Source organism: Macaca nemestrina, chromosome 7, assembly GCF_043159975.1.
Source record: "Macaca nemestrina isolate mMacNem1 chromosome 7, mMacNem.hap1, whole genome shotgun sequence".
Lineage (NCBI taxonomy): Eukaryota > Metazoa > Chordata > Mammalia > Primates > Cercopithecidae > Macaca > Macaca nemestrina.
Window position 1 is genome coordinate 86,482,507 of NC_092131.1, and position 18,252 is coordinate 86,500,758.

Sequence of the window (18,252 nt, forward strand, 5' to 3'; positions counted from 1 at the left end):
CTAATGGTTATAGTACACTTTCCGCTTGTCCCTGAGTTCGGGCCAAGGGGGTTTATCCCCACTTGAGATTATATTTGCAAATCTCAGTTGGTAGCGTCTCTCAACCACCGCCTGAGCTAGCTGGCAGACGTCTGTGAGGTCCCCTGTGAGGATCAGAAATGGTTTCCCTCTGTCCCCACTGGAGACTGGGAATGCATGCAAAGCACACCCCGATGCTGCTCCTTCTCACGTATCCCCTGCAGCTCACTAAATCAGCTCTATGGCTTGGTTGGATTAAGGCTTTCCCTATAGCCTGGATTGCCAGGTTCCCCAGTGGGCATGTATATCCCAGAAGCAGTTTCTAACCTTCTCACACTCTGGGGACTTACAGTTTTCCAAGTAGCTTACAGTGCAGGCTGCAACCTGCTGCTGCTTTTTTTTTTTTTTTTTTTTTTTTTTTTTGAGATGGAGTCTTGCTCTGTCACCAAGTTGGAGTGCAGTGGTATGATCTCAGCTCACTGCCTTCCAGGTTCAAGCGATTCTCCTGCCTCAGCCTCTCGAGTATCTGGGACTACAGGCACGCACCACCATGCCCAGCTAAGTTTTGTATTTTTAGTAGAGATAGGGTTTCACCATGTTGGCCGGGATGGTCTTGATCTCTTGACCTCGTGATCCACCCACCTCGACCTCCCACTCCCAATGTGCTGGGATTACTGGCATGAGCCACCGCACCCGGCCTACCTGCGGCATCTTTTAAAGGGTATGTGGTTACTTTCAGTTTTCTTGTTAAGTTCCTGTGTTGCTTCTTGGAAGAAAGTTCACGGTGCGAGTCTCTACACACTATTTTGTCTTCCCAAGTGGGAGAGGCATGTTGACGATGCCTCCAGTCCACCATCTTGGAGAAAACGAAAACCAAAAAGAACCTTGACCCTGTTTTTAATGAAATAGCTTGAAGGGAAGGTAGATAACTAAGAAGAATGGAATAGGTCTCTAAGAAGAAAGCGCTAAACATTCGTATTTTATAGATTCATAGCAATAATTGGGGCAATGTTCAATTATTACTTGCATCATTTTCTCCTTGGGTACAGTTAATAATCCCTAATAATTCCAGACACAACTTTTTTTTTTTTTTTTTTTTTTTTTTTTTTTTTTTTTTTTTTTTTTTTTTGAGACGGAGTCTCGCTCTGTCACCCAGGCTGGAGTGCAGTGGCCAGATCTCAGCTCACTGCAAGCTCCGCGTCCCGGGTTTACGCCATTCTCCTGCCTCAGCCTCCTGAGTAGCTGGGACTACAGGCGCCCGCCACCTCGCCCGGCTAGTTTTTTGTATTTTTTAGTAGAGACGGGGTTTCACCGGGTTAGCCAGGATGGTCTCGATCTCCTGACCTCGTGATCCACCCGTCTCGGCCTCCCAAAGTGCTGGGATTACAGGCTTAAGCCACCGCGCCCGGCCTCAGGCACAACTTTTAAGTAGAAAAATCTGAGGTCTCTTCCTTGCGCATGTCTTCATAGTTCTCATGGGACAGAGAACATCTGCCTAGAAAGTCCTCTCTACTCTCCTTTATTCCTTTGTCTGAATCAGTTCTATTAAGCCCCCAAGACACAATTAGTATGCCATCTTATAAACATGATAATGCATGTTAGAAACGTTATCTGATGTGGCTTTTTTCAAATAATCTGTGATAAATAATTAGTGTTTTCACCAACTTATCATGGACCACTACAACTGTAAAATACAACACAAATAAATTACTTTGACTTTTGTTTCCTTGATAAATGTATACTGCTACAGAAATTGATCTTCAAATTTAAAAGCTGGACAAAATAAAGGAAATTTTCAGACCTTGGACTGCAGATAATACAGAGATAATGGAAATAAATGAAGTGAGTCCTAACATTGCTTCCACTTATTTCCTGGAGGCAGTTTCTAGGCAACAGCACAGGGAGGATTAACCACAACACAGCACAGCTGCCTCATTGCATTGAGGAATGGAATAGGACAGTGGGGATCCTAAAGCACCTAGAAGGTATGAATAAGTGTACCAGAGAGGAGGAATTTGGGGAGAGAGAAAAAGAGAGACAGACAAAGAGAAAGAGGAGGAGAGAGAGATTCAGAAGATAACTGGCTCTGGAGGGGTCACTCTCTGTCTTTGGATGATCTGTATATGTATGAGAGGAAACTCAGACAAAGAGAAGCAACAGGCCAAATAACTTCCAGAGTTCACACAGTGCTGGGCATAGTTTGTACTACTAGCATCCAAGATTCAAAGGATATTGTAATGCATGGGACAGGCACTAGAATCCTCAGAAAGGTGATAAATTAGTAGTGAGTTAAATTAGTCCCAGAATAAAGGCTGTTCAGATAAAAATTAAAAGAAGTCTCAAAAAATCAAAATGATACACAAATTATTTTAATGATGAGTACAATGTCCAATTGTGTTTAAAGTAATATAACAAAATTGTGCATCCAACAACGTAAAATACATAATATCTAGCACCCAATCAAAATTATCAAGCAGGTGAAGAACCAGGAAAAAAAAGTCTATAACCAGGAGAAAGAAATGGAATTTAAAATGATGCAGATTATATAATTATTATAAAAGGACTTTAAAACAGTGCATATAAACTACATATATACAATAAAAATGAATTCAAGGATGTAAAGAAATGCAGAAACGTAAGGAGGAGGAAAATGGAAGACATGAAAAGATCCAAGCGGAACTTGTAGAAATAAAAACCAATTAAATAAATAAAATGAAAAATAAGTTGGACAAGATTAACAGCAGATTAGAAATCACAGGAAAAAAAGCTTAGAGAACTTGAAGAAAAAGCAGTAGAAATGATCTAAACTGAAGCAAAGAAAAAAGATTTAAAAAAAAGAAATAGTGCTCCTGAACTCTATGAAATCAAATAGTCTAAAATAGGTGTAACTGAGGCCTCAGAGGAAGAGAGGGAGAGAAAGAAAGATACTTAAAGAAATACTGGCTGAAAATTTTTCATAGATACAAAGAAGAAATATGGAGAAAATTACCCCAAGCCTCATTGTAATCAAATTTCTGAAAACCAGTAATAAAAGGGAAAATTTTAACAGCAATTGGGGTGACAGGATAGAAAGATGAGGAAAGACAGTTTAGGTACCAGGAGTCAAAGCTAAGAATAACAGCCAGCTTTTCATCGAAACAATGTATGTCAGAACAGAACTTTAAAGTGCCAAAAAAAAAAAAAAACTTTAAAAGATAATATTTTAAGGAAAAACCATAAAACTGCATTGTGGGGCTTTTAACTTATGTAGAATAAAAATGTGTTGACAACAATAGCACAAAGAATGGAAGTGAAATGCTGTAAATTTATTGTGAAATGTGTGTGAAATGGTAAAATATTATTCAAAGTCATATTGTGATAAATTGAATTTGTAGTCTGTAAACCATCAGTTCTCAAATGTGTTGGTCTCAGGATCCCTTTATAATTTTACTGAGAGATTCCAAGAAGACTCTAAAGAGGTTTTGTTTGTGTGGAATAGAGATAGAGGTAGAAATATATTCCATTAACCATCAGAGGGATGACCTTATCACATATCTTGTAGACCGGAAACCTTGCATATACGCCTGCGAGACTCTGAAAGTAAAAAAGGAGAGTAATGTGTTTTGGAATGCCAGACTCCCTAAAAGGTCTGTCTAGGGTTCCCTGGACCATACTTGGATGACAGCAGTCTTACACCTTTAGCCTTATGAGAAATAGGTAACCTTACTTTAGTAACTTGGCCTTTGAGATGCCATCTTTTTACTTTTTGTTTCTTTTACAATGCCATGTTTACATACTTACTACTACACACTTCTCTTCGTTACAGAGGCATTTATTTTATTATAGCTGTCTCCTGTTTATTTGTTTTATTAGGGATTTCAGGAATCTCAATTAAAGGTTCTGGTTGCTCGACATCTGTTGGCCTATTTGTCTAGCGCTTTTAAAATTATTTGTGCTAATGAAACAAGACCAGCAGAATTCATAGCTTGTAATTTCTCTAGGATTGGATTTACTTTATGCAAGGTATGGTTGTAGTATAGTAAGAAGCCAAAGCATAGTTCTTTGCTTACACAAACCATTTTAAAGCTTTAGGACTGTGTTACTGAGGACCGCTATAGTATTTTTTTACACAGGCTCTGATGGGAAGTGCTGTCAATATGATAACAATAGCTATGGCAAAAATAAAGTGAACATAAAAATAATCTTCAAATAATAAATATTGATCCTAAATGAATTTTCTCACCAATTAAAATTGCCTACACACTTCAATTCTTAGTAAAATTATGGTCTTGAGTACAGTTACCATGCTGACAAGATTCTCTGGCTGGACAGATCATCTAGCCGCTCTTAAATCACTATGCATGCTCAGGAATCCCCAGGCTCAAGTACTCATTCCAGAAATTCAGACTTACATGATATGCAAAGCTCTGCAAAAAAAAACACATAAACCAAAACAAAACACGATTTCTGCCTCAAATTGCTTTCATTTGAGTGAAGAGCAGATAGTAAAGCAAATTCTAATCGCTGTCTGTACTCCTGTTAGCCCAGGCACAGGCTTTTGGAATGAAGGGTCAGACTAGGAACAGATACTGGATGTATTTAGCACTAGGCAAATAAAGACTGTGTGAATACCTTCTTTACAATGTTCAGATTTATTTTGGTCCTTCTATCTCCCTCTTCTTTTCCTAGTCTTCATATCTAGATGTTTAACTTCCAGTGCTCAGGTGTCTAACACCTGAGTTTGTGGAAGTCAACAATGTAAGGATAGAAGGTAGCACTTACCTTCAGTTTGGTAGCACTTACCTTCAGTGTCCAGACATCCACCTAGTCTGTTCCCCATTCTTTCAATTTCATCACACTAGTTCTGTGGCTAGCTTCCAGAAAGATTTAGTATAATAGAGCCTTTGGAATAAAAAGTTAAGTTTTACATTAATATAGTTAAATTATATTAAACTGGGCTTCAAAATCAAAAAGTTCTCCATTTTGCTTAACAGTTAAATTACTTGAGTAGTGGTTTCTGGAATTTGATCAATTTGAAACTTATTTCATTGTGATTCATTTGTAGTTCTTGAAGCCCATTGTTCCCCATTACCTCTTATAGCCTTCTTTGAAACTTTTCAATATGGAGTCTAGGATATAAAGGTAAAATTAAGGCTGCCTGACCTTTAAAAGACTGTTTTTCTTGTCTCTTTCTTACTTCCAAAAGCAGATTTTTTGGAGATGCAGTGATTATTTTCTTCTACAATTCAGTTTTTGCTCCAGAAGTCCCATAGAGCAGAGGCAGTACAGCTTTGTCAGTCCTTGAGCTTGCTAGGAACAATGTTGAAATAAAATCACTCAACTCTACATAGCCCCATAAATGTCTTGTCTGGTATTGTGAGAGACACAAAAGTGTAAGCACATTTAGAAAAAAAATTTATATTTGGGAGGAGATAACGTATATACTTATAATAAGGTAATTGGGTATAAAGAGCTTGGACGAGAACAGTGAGCTTTACCCTTGGCTAAGCACCCTGGCTTAGGTCCCCTCACTTCTCTGAACCTCAGTTTTTAATCTACAAAATGAGATTAGTTCTTTGTACCTTGCCTTGTTCATAATGTTATTATAAAGAGTGAATGAGATAGTGCTTATGAAAGTGCACCGTAAAATTAAGTCAGCTATATTTTAAAACATACATAAAACATATAAAACTATATTTCAAAAATTTTTTTTTGAAAAAAGTCTTTTTGAAATATATTTAAAACATTTTTTTGGTAATTTATCAGAAGGGAGAGATCACTGTGAGCTGGGGTGACCAGAAAATTCTTCACAAGATAATAATGATCAGAGATAGCCTCTAGGATCGGGAGAAATAATTATGGTAAGCATTCAGACAGGTGTAATGATGGGAGCAAAGGACTATGAGCAGAGCTGTTAATGGAGGACAGTAAATGTCTCCCAACCTCATTCACAAGTTAGACTTAATCTGATGAAGCAGAAATTTCGTGACTACTGTAGAGGCCATCGAGAGCTACACCATGAGTTTTAATTAACCGTACTCCTATAGGCAAACGATGGTCATTGAAGGTTGTTAAACAGAGGACTGATGTTACTGATGCTGTGTTTCTTAAAAGAATAAGTCATTTGTAGGGTATGAGAGCAGATTATGGGGAGGAAATGCTGGAAGGAGGGAGGCCAGTTAAAAGCCTGTCACAGAAAACCATGTGTAACATGCTTGTATTAGACCATTCTCACACTGCTATAAAGAACTACTTGAGATCGGGTATTATGAAGAAAAGAGGTTTAATTGACTCACAGTTCTGTAGGCTATACTGAAGGCATGGCTGGGGAGGCCTTAGGAAACTCAGAAAATCATGGCAGAAGGTGAAGGAGAAGCAAGTACATTTTCACATGCCCAACAGGAGACAGAGAGAGAGGGAGCAAAGAGGGAGGTGCCACACACCTTAAAACAACCAGATCTCTTGACAACTCTATCATGAGAGAGCACTAGGGGGGTGGTGCTAAACCATTAGAAGCCACCTCCATGATCCAGTCACCTCCCACCAGACCCCGCCTCCAACACTGGGAATTACAATTCAACATTAGATTTGAGTGGAGACAAAGAGAAAAACCATGTAAATATCAAAGATCTAATCTCAGAGCAGTAATTAGTAAGCTACACAGGAAAGTTCAAGTCCATCTAATAACACACTAGATCCTAGGACCTGGGACCAGAGCATCTTTTTAAACATGTAGCTCAGTCCTTTGTTGAGAAAACAATTACGAAGCATCTTTTAAATAAAGGCTAATGTGAAGGGCAGTGGGGCGATGAAGATGGATTGAATAAGAATTATGTTCTCAAAATTTAGGCAATGGGATGGATAAGGTTTCTTTTAAAAACTTTTAAAGTATAATATAGATTCAGTAAAGTGCACAGAACTTAAATGTAGAGCTTGGTGAATTTTCACAAAGTGAAATCGCCTATGTAACCAGCACCCAAATTGAGAACCAGCGTTGCCAACATCCAAAAACCTCCCTTGTACTCTTTCCAAGTCACTATCTCCTTATAAAGATAGCTCCTATCTTCACTCTCCTGACTTACAACTTCATAGCTTAGTCTTGCCTTTTTTTTTGAATTTCTTTTGCTTTCATTTTTCACTCAGTAATATTTGTGTGATTCAATCTGCCTTGAGCATATGGCAAATTTATTCATTCTCATTGCTGGGTAGTATTTCATTATCATAATTCATTTATCTTTGAAATTGTTGATGTGCATCTGAGTTGTTTTCCATTTTTAGGATATTATAATCACTGATGTAATACATGTTCTTATTCTTGTACATGTTTTACAAATGAATATATGTAACTTTTTACTGGGCATATAGGTAGAAATGGAATTTCTGCATCACAGGGAATGCACATGTTCAGCTGTAGTAAATATTGCCAAATGTTTTTTGAAATTGTGCCAGTTGACATTCCTTCCAACTGAATACATGAATTTCTGTTGCTCCATGTTCTTGTCAACATTTAGTGTAGTCTTTTTCACTTTAGCCATTCTGATCATGGTATAGTTATAGATATGAATTTTCGGAACCATAATGCAACATATCAAGTGGTAAGCAGGAACAAAGGTTAAAGAGTGATTGAGAAGTTTAGAGAAGGAAAGATTACACACGTTGTATCTTTGCATCAGGACAGCTGTGTCTTGTAAGATAAGAATGGTGACTGTACGTTATCCAGGACCACTCTGCATTTTAATAGTTGTTCTTATAAATTATGAAATGACAATATTCAATGTCTAGGCCACATCTTCTAGACTATCAACCAGCAAAACAGATGTCTTTTCTCACCTACTGTGTTCTACACTTTCCTTTCCGAAAGCACAGTCATAGAAGGTTGAGACAGAAGTTTAGCCTGTGGAGATGGAGAAAGGACATTCTGTGCAATGGGAACAATTTAAGCAGAGACACAGATCCATATCCAGACACAGTGGCATCCATATTACTATTAACAAGCAGAAGAGTGAGGAGGTGTCTGTGCTCTGCTGGTGAATGAAACCTTCTCCTAGCTTCCTGGAGCAGGTTATAAATCTCCTCTCTTTTGTATGACAGCTTGCATTTAAACTGAACACAGGATGAGAATATCTTCTTTGTCAATAATTACCTCATCTTACAAAATATATTAATTCAGCAATCAGTAATATTTCAAGTACATTTTAAAAGTGTTTATGTACTCTTAAGAGAGGAAAATCTCCATAACCTATATTTATTGCTTCACGAGTCATCTTTTAGGTGTATATTTGCTCAAGGGAAAAATGTCATTTCTTTGTTAGCTTTTATCTTGATGTGTGGGACTTCACTGGGTTGTTTATTTCAATATTGTGAAAGACTGAAACCAAATTGGTTTGAAGGCTGATGTGAATATTGATTACATCTTAGAGCATTTCTTCTTTGGTCTGTTGGCAAATATGAGAAAATGTACCTTAAATTACCTAGTTAGGGCAATTAAAGCAGCCCTGCCTGCCCCCTGAAAACACTTTTATGTTAAACATCCCTCATGTGCTGTTTCTCTACAGGGCCTGGGGCCTATCAGCAGGGTGGGTACTGGTGGGGGAGCAGCTGCAAATGGGTTTATTTACCGGAGCTGCAAATAGGGATATAGGGCCCTGTTGGGGTGATTTTCAAGCAGAGCCAAGATGTCCTTGCCTTATCAATAAGTTTTGGCTCTTTCCTTTGAAAAATGCGTCAAGGAACAGTGTGGTGTTTTGAAACTAGCACATGATTGAAAATCTGATTTAGGTCCTGAACAAATTCCACCCTTTCCATTAACATTGGCTGTCACAAACCGAGTCTCCACTGTGTCGACATGCCATGCTAGGCACTGTGTGAAAACTGTGTCTGTATAAAATCATGTATAGTTTAATTTAAACATATAGGTGTAATGCAAATATGTATAATTTTAATTCTCAACTCGACTTCAAGAGGTAAATTCTATTATCACCATTTAATGGATGAGGAAATTGAGACATCAATGGGCTAAAGAATCAAAAGTCACGCTGCACTGGAGATGACAGGATTTGAATCTAGCCAATTTCTATTTTTAATTTTATTAAAGAAAATTTCTCAAATGTATAGAAAAGTACACAGTATGGAACAATGAAACTCCATGTACCCATCACCCATGTTCATCAAATATTGATTCTTGGTCAATCTTGTTTTATTTATGCCCCAATTGCATTTAGCCATTCAATTATTTTTTTAAACCCATTCATACATTTTTAAAATATCATATTATTTTGCTTTTGCTTATTTTAGTACTATCACTAAATTTTGACTTTTTAAAAACACAACCAAATTAGTAAATGTGTTCATATTTTCAATTATTTTACAGCTTGTCTGATTCAGAATTCATCTAAGAGTCACATATTGCGATTTGTGGACACGTTTTCCAAAGAGAAACCATTCAAAATTTATTTTCCAACAGATAACAGTAGCAGCTACAGGAGTTTCTCCAAAGATCATACATTGACAAGGCATTATTAGCTCAACAGTGAAAAAGTCACTGGTGTGTTCTCTGTAACAATATCCACTTCACAGGATAAACAGATACCATTATTGTGTTCACTTACAATACCAGAAGAAAAGGCACAAATGGCAAAAAAAAAAAAAAAAAAGGGCGGGGTGTGGTTAGGGGGAAGCCTAAAATCAGGTACAATAACCAACAGGCAAAACATTAGCTAACAGTCTCCATCTACATTTCAATCAGGGCCTTCCACATACAGGGGACAGACTTCTCCCAGAAGTTAGGATTTTTCTTTCTCCTTTTTTGTTAAACCATTACAGAGATGTTTCATTTGCTCAATATCATTACATATACAAAAGGAGATTACAAATAAAGGAATCACAAAACACCTTGAACATCCAACTCTGTCCACCAATACATTGACTTTTAGGTTTAAGACAGAACCTGGGAATTCTTCAGCAGTCTTAAAATAGGAAAATAGAGACTATGGCTAATAAACAGATAAATAAAGTAGATAAAGTAAAAGCTTTCCTATCCAGGACTCACCTGTTCCAACTTCATAGCCTTCATAAAATCCTCAAGAAAAAATAATTTTCCTAAGTTGTACCAAATAAACAAAACAAAAAAATAGTATGTAAACCTATGGCAGGAAACACACCCTTCCATGAGTTTCTTCTTAAGAATGAAAACCCAGTTTTTCAATAGGGTAGGCACTGGCAAACTAAATTAAGTCACCTGAGATTCCCCGTTCAGGTGTCCACCTCAGGTTCGGGAAGAAAAAGGCGTTTGGGAAGTATGAAGAGGACATTGGCACTCTTGTGGCTCTGACTGAACTGCATTTGAATAAGCAGCAACACACACAATGAATCCCTAAGCACTAACATAAGTCCATCTGAGGGCATCCTACTTAAGGTTCTAAGGTTGAAGCAATTTTATAATTGTACAACTTTAGTTTTTTGTTCTTTTTAAAGTATATTTAAAAAAAAAAGATGTGAACAGGGTTGGGGGAATATAAAACAGTTTCCTAAATAGATGACAGATCATGTCTGTTTACCTGCATACAGTTACCAGTACCCTTTGCCCCAATTAGGCTAAGTAGTGTGTCTTCCACTGTGGTTCAATAAGTTCCAATGGTTCCACCTTGAAATAGATAATGGTCTTAGAAAAAGTCACCCTAGGTTGTACGAAAGTCTTATGTATACAGTTTGTTACAAGTAACAAGGCTACTTTGCAAGACCTGCTGCTTTCAAAAAAAAAAAAAAAAATCTAGCGTATATTTGTTTGGGTATAATTTTTTTCATTTTCATTTCAGTCGTGCTTGAGGTGGTGGTCATGACCTTCATAAACATCATTTGCATACCCTTCAGAAAAAGAAGGCCAGGCGCAGGAAGCTCATGCCTGTAATCCCAGCACTCTGGGAGGCCGAGGCAGGCAGATCATGAGGTCAGGAGTTCGAGACCAGCCTGGCCAATATGATGAAACCCCATCTCTACTAAAAATACAAAACTTAGCTGCATGCAGTGGCACATGCCTGTAGTCCCAGCTACTCGGGAGGCTGAGGCAGGAGAATTGCTTGAACCTGGGAGGCAGAGATTGCAGTGAGCTGAGATCGTGCCACTGCACTCCAGCCTCCAGAGCAAGACTCCATCTCAAAAATAAAAATAAAATTAAAAAAGAAGGAAAAGAGGAGGAGATGGGTCTTTACAAAAAAAAAAAAAAAGGCAGATTCTAGAGATTTAACTCTGTCTGTATTTATCCTTCCAGGCAAGTTAAGCTAAGCTAAAAAAAAATTAAGAAAAAGAAAAAGAAAAACGAAATAAAAGAAAAAAAAAGAAGACTGCAAGCTTGTTTTCTTCCAGGAAGTGAGGGAACTGGTGTTTGGGAATGCTGTCAATTGCACCTGGTTTTTCCACATCCACACTGACTCCTGATTGGGAGCCATCATCTTGCAGATGGTGGTGTTATTCATGATTGAGACAGCCCCCAAGGAAACCAGGAAGGTAGGAATACAGCTACTCTGGATCACAAAATTGCTCACTGGTTTTCACTGCCAGACCACCGTCAAGTGTAGGGGTATACTGGTTCCTTACAACAGGGTCCACATTCACCAAAGGATTTCCTTAGGGGCTGGAATTTCCTTAGGAAACATTTTTGAGACTCTTTTTCATTTTGTGCCTAATAGAGCCATGGTGTTCTTCAGGACCAGGTTCCTCCCATGGTGTGCTGAGTTATTGTTCACCCCATGTGTCATATAGTAGACCCTCAAGTTGCCTTTGGTGGTAAAAACTGTCCCACAAATGTCGCATGCAAAAGGCTTCTCTCAGGTGTGAGTCTGTCCATGAGTCTGAAAAGACTAGTGGACAAGAAGTTCTTCCCACACTGGGTGCAGCCGTGTTGCTTGACCTGATGGTGTAGCTGGGCATCTAACAAAGGGGTCATCAATGGAGACAAGATTGAGGGTCCTACAAATATACCTGGAACTTCAAGTTTGACATATGTTGGCTGGGCTCAGATAAAGTTGAAGGGAGATTGCTCTGACCTTCCATCTCTGCATCTGTTCTCAAAGCGCTCTGATTTGCCCCCAGCATCAGGAGACATTGACTTGATGATTTGTGCCTCACTATTGACCGGAGACAGTGCTTGGAAGGACCTGGTTTTCATGGTGTCTGAACTTGGTTCTCACACTCCTGGTCTCGTTTCAGTGAGGATGAGTTTTTGGTCAAGACATTGCTCTCCACTGAACCATTTTTCGGCTGCTCTGGCACTGCAAGTCAAAAGGAATAGGACCCAATCCCCCCACCTGGGGCATCCAAGGAAGTCATCGTGGAAAGAGGTACAGTGATCTTTGAGGAGCTGCTTGGGCCCTCCTGGGAGCTGACTTCTACATCAGTGCTTTTGAGGACATCATCATAGCAGATGGCACTGGTACTGCCATCCTCACTGACTGTCATTGGATCAGGACCATAAGGTCACAGGGACCCTCTGGCAAGGGAATATTTGGAATCTGACTGCCCATGTGCATCCGAATATGCTGCTGCAATATCACAGCATTGGTAACTCTGGCAGATGGGGCATGAATGCTGCCTCTTTATAAGTGGGTTGGTTCAGTGAACCCCAAGGTGTGTCTGCAAGTTGCCTTTGGTAGAAAAAGCTCAGCCACAAATCTTATACTGGAATGGTCACTCCCTGGTGTGTGGGTGCCTGTGCAGTAATATACTTTGAGAGCGCTTAGGAATCAGTAGAAAATGAAGCCAGTGGTGGCCTTGTGGATGTTCTCAAACAGCTACAGTAATTTTAGGGTCTCTGGTCCTGGCTAGGGGTCCCACTCACTTAGAAGCCACCAATCCTTGGTGAATTATTGTTTGTCCATAACTCAGGGAGGGTAAGCCTGCCCTCACTTACTGCAGAAGGACTAGGATGCAGGTCATTGGGCAACAGGCCATCCATGAGGTTCTTGGGGTTAGTCTTTGAAGAGAGATTCTGAGGTAGCCTTAGAGAGGAAGTTACAAGGACAAGTTTGCTGTCTAAAGAGACACTTGATTCATCGATGGGGGCAGGTACAGAGTGCATATGGGTTGCCATTGCCTGTTGCCATTTTGTCCTGAAACTCAGAAAACAGCTGAGGGTTCACCTTCTCTTGGAGATGTTTGTGAACGTGTACGCTGAGGTTACCCTTGGTGGTGAAGCGATGACTACAGAGCACACGAAGGGTCTCTCTCCAGTGCTGGAGCAGAGGTGGATCTACGAGAAGCTATCAGTCCCCAAAACCTTGCTAGAGTACTTACACTTGTGCTTGGAGATGTTCTGTAGCTTTCCTTTCCCTTTCTTGGAGGGGTCTAATGCCATAGTGGAGAAAGGACCCTGGAAGAGCACCAAGCCCAGAGCCTGAGGGAGCAAAGCACTCAGTATGGGAGACACGATGTTTTCCCAAACAGGGAAAGGGAAGAGAGTACCCTTTTCCCATCTGGCTTCAGAGCAAATGGCATCAGTCCTGGGGCAGAGTGGTGAAGGTAGAAGGGATGCTGGCATGTGGTATCTTGGCTTGTTTCAAGGCATCCAGAGACAGACCTTGGTTTCCAGCCTTCTGGCTGAGCAAAACCACAGCTGCAGAAACTTGCTGGACATGCCCAAAGTCTTCAGGGTGTCAGCCCCTGCCCTGCCACAGTGGAGGACATGGGAGGCCCACATGTTCATCTCAATGTAGATCTTCTCGGTTAGCTGGATCTGCTATAGCTGCTGTTGCAGATGCAAGATCTGCTCCAGGACCCATGGGATGCTGTTGGTGCTGGGCACAGGCTGGCAGTGCACCTGCACTCCACTGATTCACTGCCAACTTGGTGTCCCAGAGAGCTTGCATGGGCACCTTAGTGTTGGCTGCTTTGCCTGTGGGTAAATAGCTTATGTCCTTAGGTGTGGGTGCAGGGCCATCTCTGTAAGTGCACCACAGACTCCACACCCGGCTTCTCTTTCATGTCCCCTAAGCTGCCACTGTTCTACTTCTGGCCATCTTTATTGCTTGGACTGGGTGGCTGGTGGCTCAGTCTGGCTCCAGAGAGCTGCCATGGCCTCTATCTGTCATTCCTGATGAGGACAGGGGGGTTTTTAGTGCAATTTTTCTTATGTTCTAAGAACTCAGAGATGCTAAAGAACTGCACAGTATTTCTCACAGGTGTCCAGTTCCTCCCGATGAAGCCATTTTACCATGTGGCTTTGTCCTTATTTGCTTCATCATCATTCCCTTGGTGATCCATGGGAGAGCACCCCAGGCCCCCACCACTGGTGCCATTCAGGCTGCATCTGTGAACTCTGGATTCAGTTGCTGCTCGCCCTGATCCCCCTCCAAGCTGGCATGCTGGAGTTTCATCTGCTTGCACTTCTATATGGTGTGAGCATGGGGCACTGGGAAAGCCACAGTTCTGGCTGATATGTTTTTTAAAGGCTCTTTTAATCCATAGATCCCCTCACTCATTCTTTGTAGTTTATGGGAAGAAAAAAAAGAACCAAGATGTTTGTCTTGCAGAGTTTTTCACACCATAAATTTTGCTTACCGTATACTTGTGATGGGTTTAATATGTTCTGCTGTCCTTTGTACTTACTATAAATTGGCGATGGGATCTAGAGGGCAGTATTTTGTTTAATACAGTGAACAGAAAACAAAGCTATTTTTCACTTCTGGGGAAGTCTATTGGATTGAGTTACTATTTCAAGTCCACCTAATATTTTCCCTCTGTTTGGAAATTCTGAAAGACACTGGAGGTTGTGGAATAACAATTGTGTGAAACATTAAGAATTCCACTCTACTTCTGGGAGAGTACACATTTGACAATTTACTGTTCGCTCCCAAGGGTATCCAATTCTGATGGGGAAATTTCCTTGTTTCCAAAGAAAGGAAATTTTAGTTATGAAATCAGGTGGAAAGGTTCCTAATGCTACCATTTGGGGTTGAAGCAGCACCGAGCTGTTGAACTTGTATCTTATTGTCTATTAGAAGATGGAAATGAGGGCAAACACACAAAGGATGTAGGTGCTAAGCAGGTTGTACTAGGGGTCAGACGGAAGGCAACTACTACCTGTAATAAAGAGGGATGAGAGTTAAGGTTCAGAGATTCTTTGTATCACACATAATACGTCCCTAATATTTGCTTTCATTCTTTAAATTAATTTTAAAAAGCTTACGACAGTGGATCAGGTCCAGAACAGAAGTTTCCTAAGTCAAGTGATTAGGGACCCTGTACAGCTCATTAGCTTGACCAGCTCTCTCTGTGTGTGATACACTTTATCTGAACTCAGTCAAACTCTAGCCCAGGGATACTGGAACAATTCTGCAATGAAGACATCCATCATATGCAAGATTGGAGGCTCTGAGATGTGGGATATGAGGGTGACTAATTTCAGGGAACACCTGAAGAGGTTCCCTGATGAGGATCATTAGGAAGTAGCAGGGGCTGAAGCCTAGTGGTCATTATCATTGACTTTATTCACAGAGGCTGGAATAAGCCTCAGCTGTCTTGCAGGCTGTGATGGCTTCATCTCCCCAGCCCCTCATAAAGAGACTTCCTGTATTATAGCTCTTGTGGATTGGCCTGTCTACATCTAACAGCTTGTAGCCTGACTTAGATAGGACTCAGGAACAAACAACAAAGCTTCAATCTCTGGATAACCTTTCGGGACACCCACTCTACTTAGGAGAAGAATAGGGTTTACTGCGTCATTTTTGTTTATCCTCTGATGCCAAGGCCCAGTGCCTAGTGACACATCATCAAGCCTGTACCTTTTTAAAACACTTGGACAATCATACTCATTTCATTCTACTCCAGGCACCTACGAGCATTTGCATTTGCTACTCAGCTCTAGAGACAACTCTAATATTGAATGAACCTTTCCCAGTTACAATGTACTTAGTTCCTTTAGGAACAGATGAATTATATTAATTTTACAAGAGACAACCAGAATTACTAGAAAATCTGTCTCTCAACCTGCCTTAGAACTTAACAGGAGGAGCTGTGTCCTCTGGAGTTTCAGCCAGCTAGTCCAAGTTCAGTGTGACCTCATGCTTGTCAAATGGGAATCTTCTAGTTTTTCTCATTCTCTCATGCTGAGGAAAGAAACTATGTCTAATGCCTTGTGGGAAAAAAACAATAAATTCAAATTCAAATAAAAATATTCACTTTTGAATTAGTACCTGTTCTGTCCCTTCCTCCTTCTCTCTTCCTCCCTTGTTCTTTCCTTCTTTGTCGCTCTTTCTTCCCTCCTCCTCTCCCCTTCCTCCTTCTCCTCTTCTTCCTTCTTTTCTCCCTCTTCTTCCATCTCCTCCTTTTCCTCTCCCTCTTCTGCTGCTGCCTGGCTACATAGAATAGCAGTTTCTGTGTATGGAGAGCAGGTGACTTCACAAGCCACTCTCCTCTCTGCCTGCTTCCTTTGGCTTCTTGTTACTACTGTTACATTATCATGCAACATGTGGAACAATACGAATATGTCTATAACAACTAATTGTCCTTTCGCAAAAAAGAAGGGCAGCTAATAAGTGTTAGGAACTCAAAAAGGTAGTGGACTATGTGCTCTTGTGAGGCTAGTAAAATTTTGGAACTGCCTAATTAAATCTCTACATTTTACAAATGATAGAACAGGTTCAGGGGAGTTATAACTTTCTCAAGGTCACATAGATTGTTTGTGTAAAACTTTAATTCCCTCTGCCTACCATTCTATACTGGATATAGCCTCCTAAAACATGGCCTTCATAAAGGCAGGAACCATGTCTGTCTTATGAACTAATGTTTCTCCAATGCTTACTATAGCTAAAAATACCTCCTAAATTAGGAATAAACTACACTTGAGTTTCTCAAGCTGGAATATACCCATGGTACATGAAATCATGGGGGAAAAACAGGCGTAGTTTCATGAGATGGTATTTCAGATTTGTTTGTCTTGAAGATGAGTTTATGTCTTGTAACTAATAATTTAAATTTTTACTTTTAAATTAGTTCATACTGTGAAATGAATGGTAAATTTTTGTAAATTTTAAAAATAAAATACATATACATCAAAGCCATTATGTGTCCAAAGAGAACTTTTGACCTCTACGCCAGGGAGTGGAGTGTTTCCCAGATCTTCCCATGTTTATAGCTAAGCTAGAAATCCAGTTTTTAATGTGATATCTGTTTTCTTTTAATGTTAAAAACTCAGGTTTCTAAAAACTTGTGTGGAGCAAAAGAAATAAAAATCCCTGTTCCTGAGCACCTGCTGTAATATCCAAGGAAAATATATGTTTAGACAGGAAGTAGACACTGGACACACCATCTGGGTTCTGTTTGCCATAGCAGTTGTAATTCTGGCCCTAACCACTTCTCAGCTTCAAACTGGCCAGAACTCAGAGGGGAAAGGGTGAAGGCAAGATATTCAATAGGTTAGGACCAATTCCCACCTTACACATCTCTCTTTGTAGGCAGCCTCTAAATGAAAGCAAAATACTTAGATACTTTTAAAATATCATAATCATGTCACAAAAAGAGAGGAGCCAGAGAAAGGAAATTTGAGGAACATTTCACATCTATTCTGATGTATAAGAGGTTGCTGGTATGATTATGGAAAGAAGTCTAAATTTAATTATTCTACCTCATTTAGTAATGATACCATTATTAAGAAAAATCAATGGAAAGCATTTCTATTACACTTGGATTAAAGCATTCTACGTAATAATTAATGCATAAATGTATGAATCATTCTGAAAACTTAACAGCTTATGAATGGAATCATCCATTTGGTCTGAAGATAATTGGATAGTTTCCCACCCTCAATAAAACCAACACGAGATTAATATATTTTGTTTTTGCACTTTTTGTTGCATAATTCTATATATGATATAAAAATATGTGCTATATATTCTGTCTCAATCTATTCTAAAGAATAGAAGACACCCATGCTTCTAATAAATGATATATCTAGACACTGTACATGAATTGAACTCAGGTTTCCTTGCCAAACCACCTGTGCTGACACAGCCCCAACTTGCTTCTTCCTGTCTGTGATGGAGTCTCTCCCCAGGAGCCCTGTCTCTTGTTGAGGTTTTTGTAGGGCTCCCACCGACACCCATCTCACTGTGGCTTCATTCAGAGCACAGAAGTATACTGCTGAGTCCACGACCTGTGAGGCTGTGATGGTGAGGTTGAAGGAACTGGTGGATTTCTGGAAGTTCGAATAATATCGACCATTTATTTCATTTTGCTCATCAAAAGAGTTCTGACGAATAAGGAAAA

General features: G+C 39.8%; 2 pseudogenes; both read right to left on the reverse strand.

Moving 5' to 3' along the window:
* LOC139364014 (sal-like protein 4 pseudogene) lies at window positions 1-12,160 on the reverse strand (annotated as a pseudogene).
* Window positions 12,161-12,307: 147 nt separating this feature from the next.
* On the reverse strand, window positions 12,308-16,456 carry LOC105496631 (sal-like protein 4 pseudogene; annotated as a pseudogene).
* Between the last annotated feature and the right edge of the window lie 1,796 nt (window positions 16,457-18,252).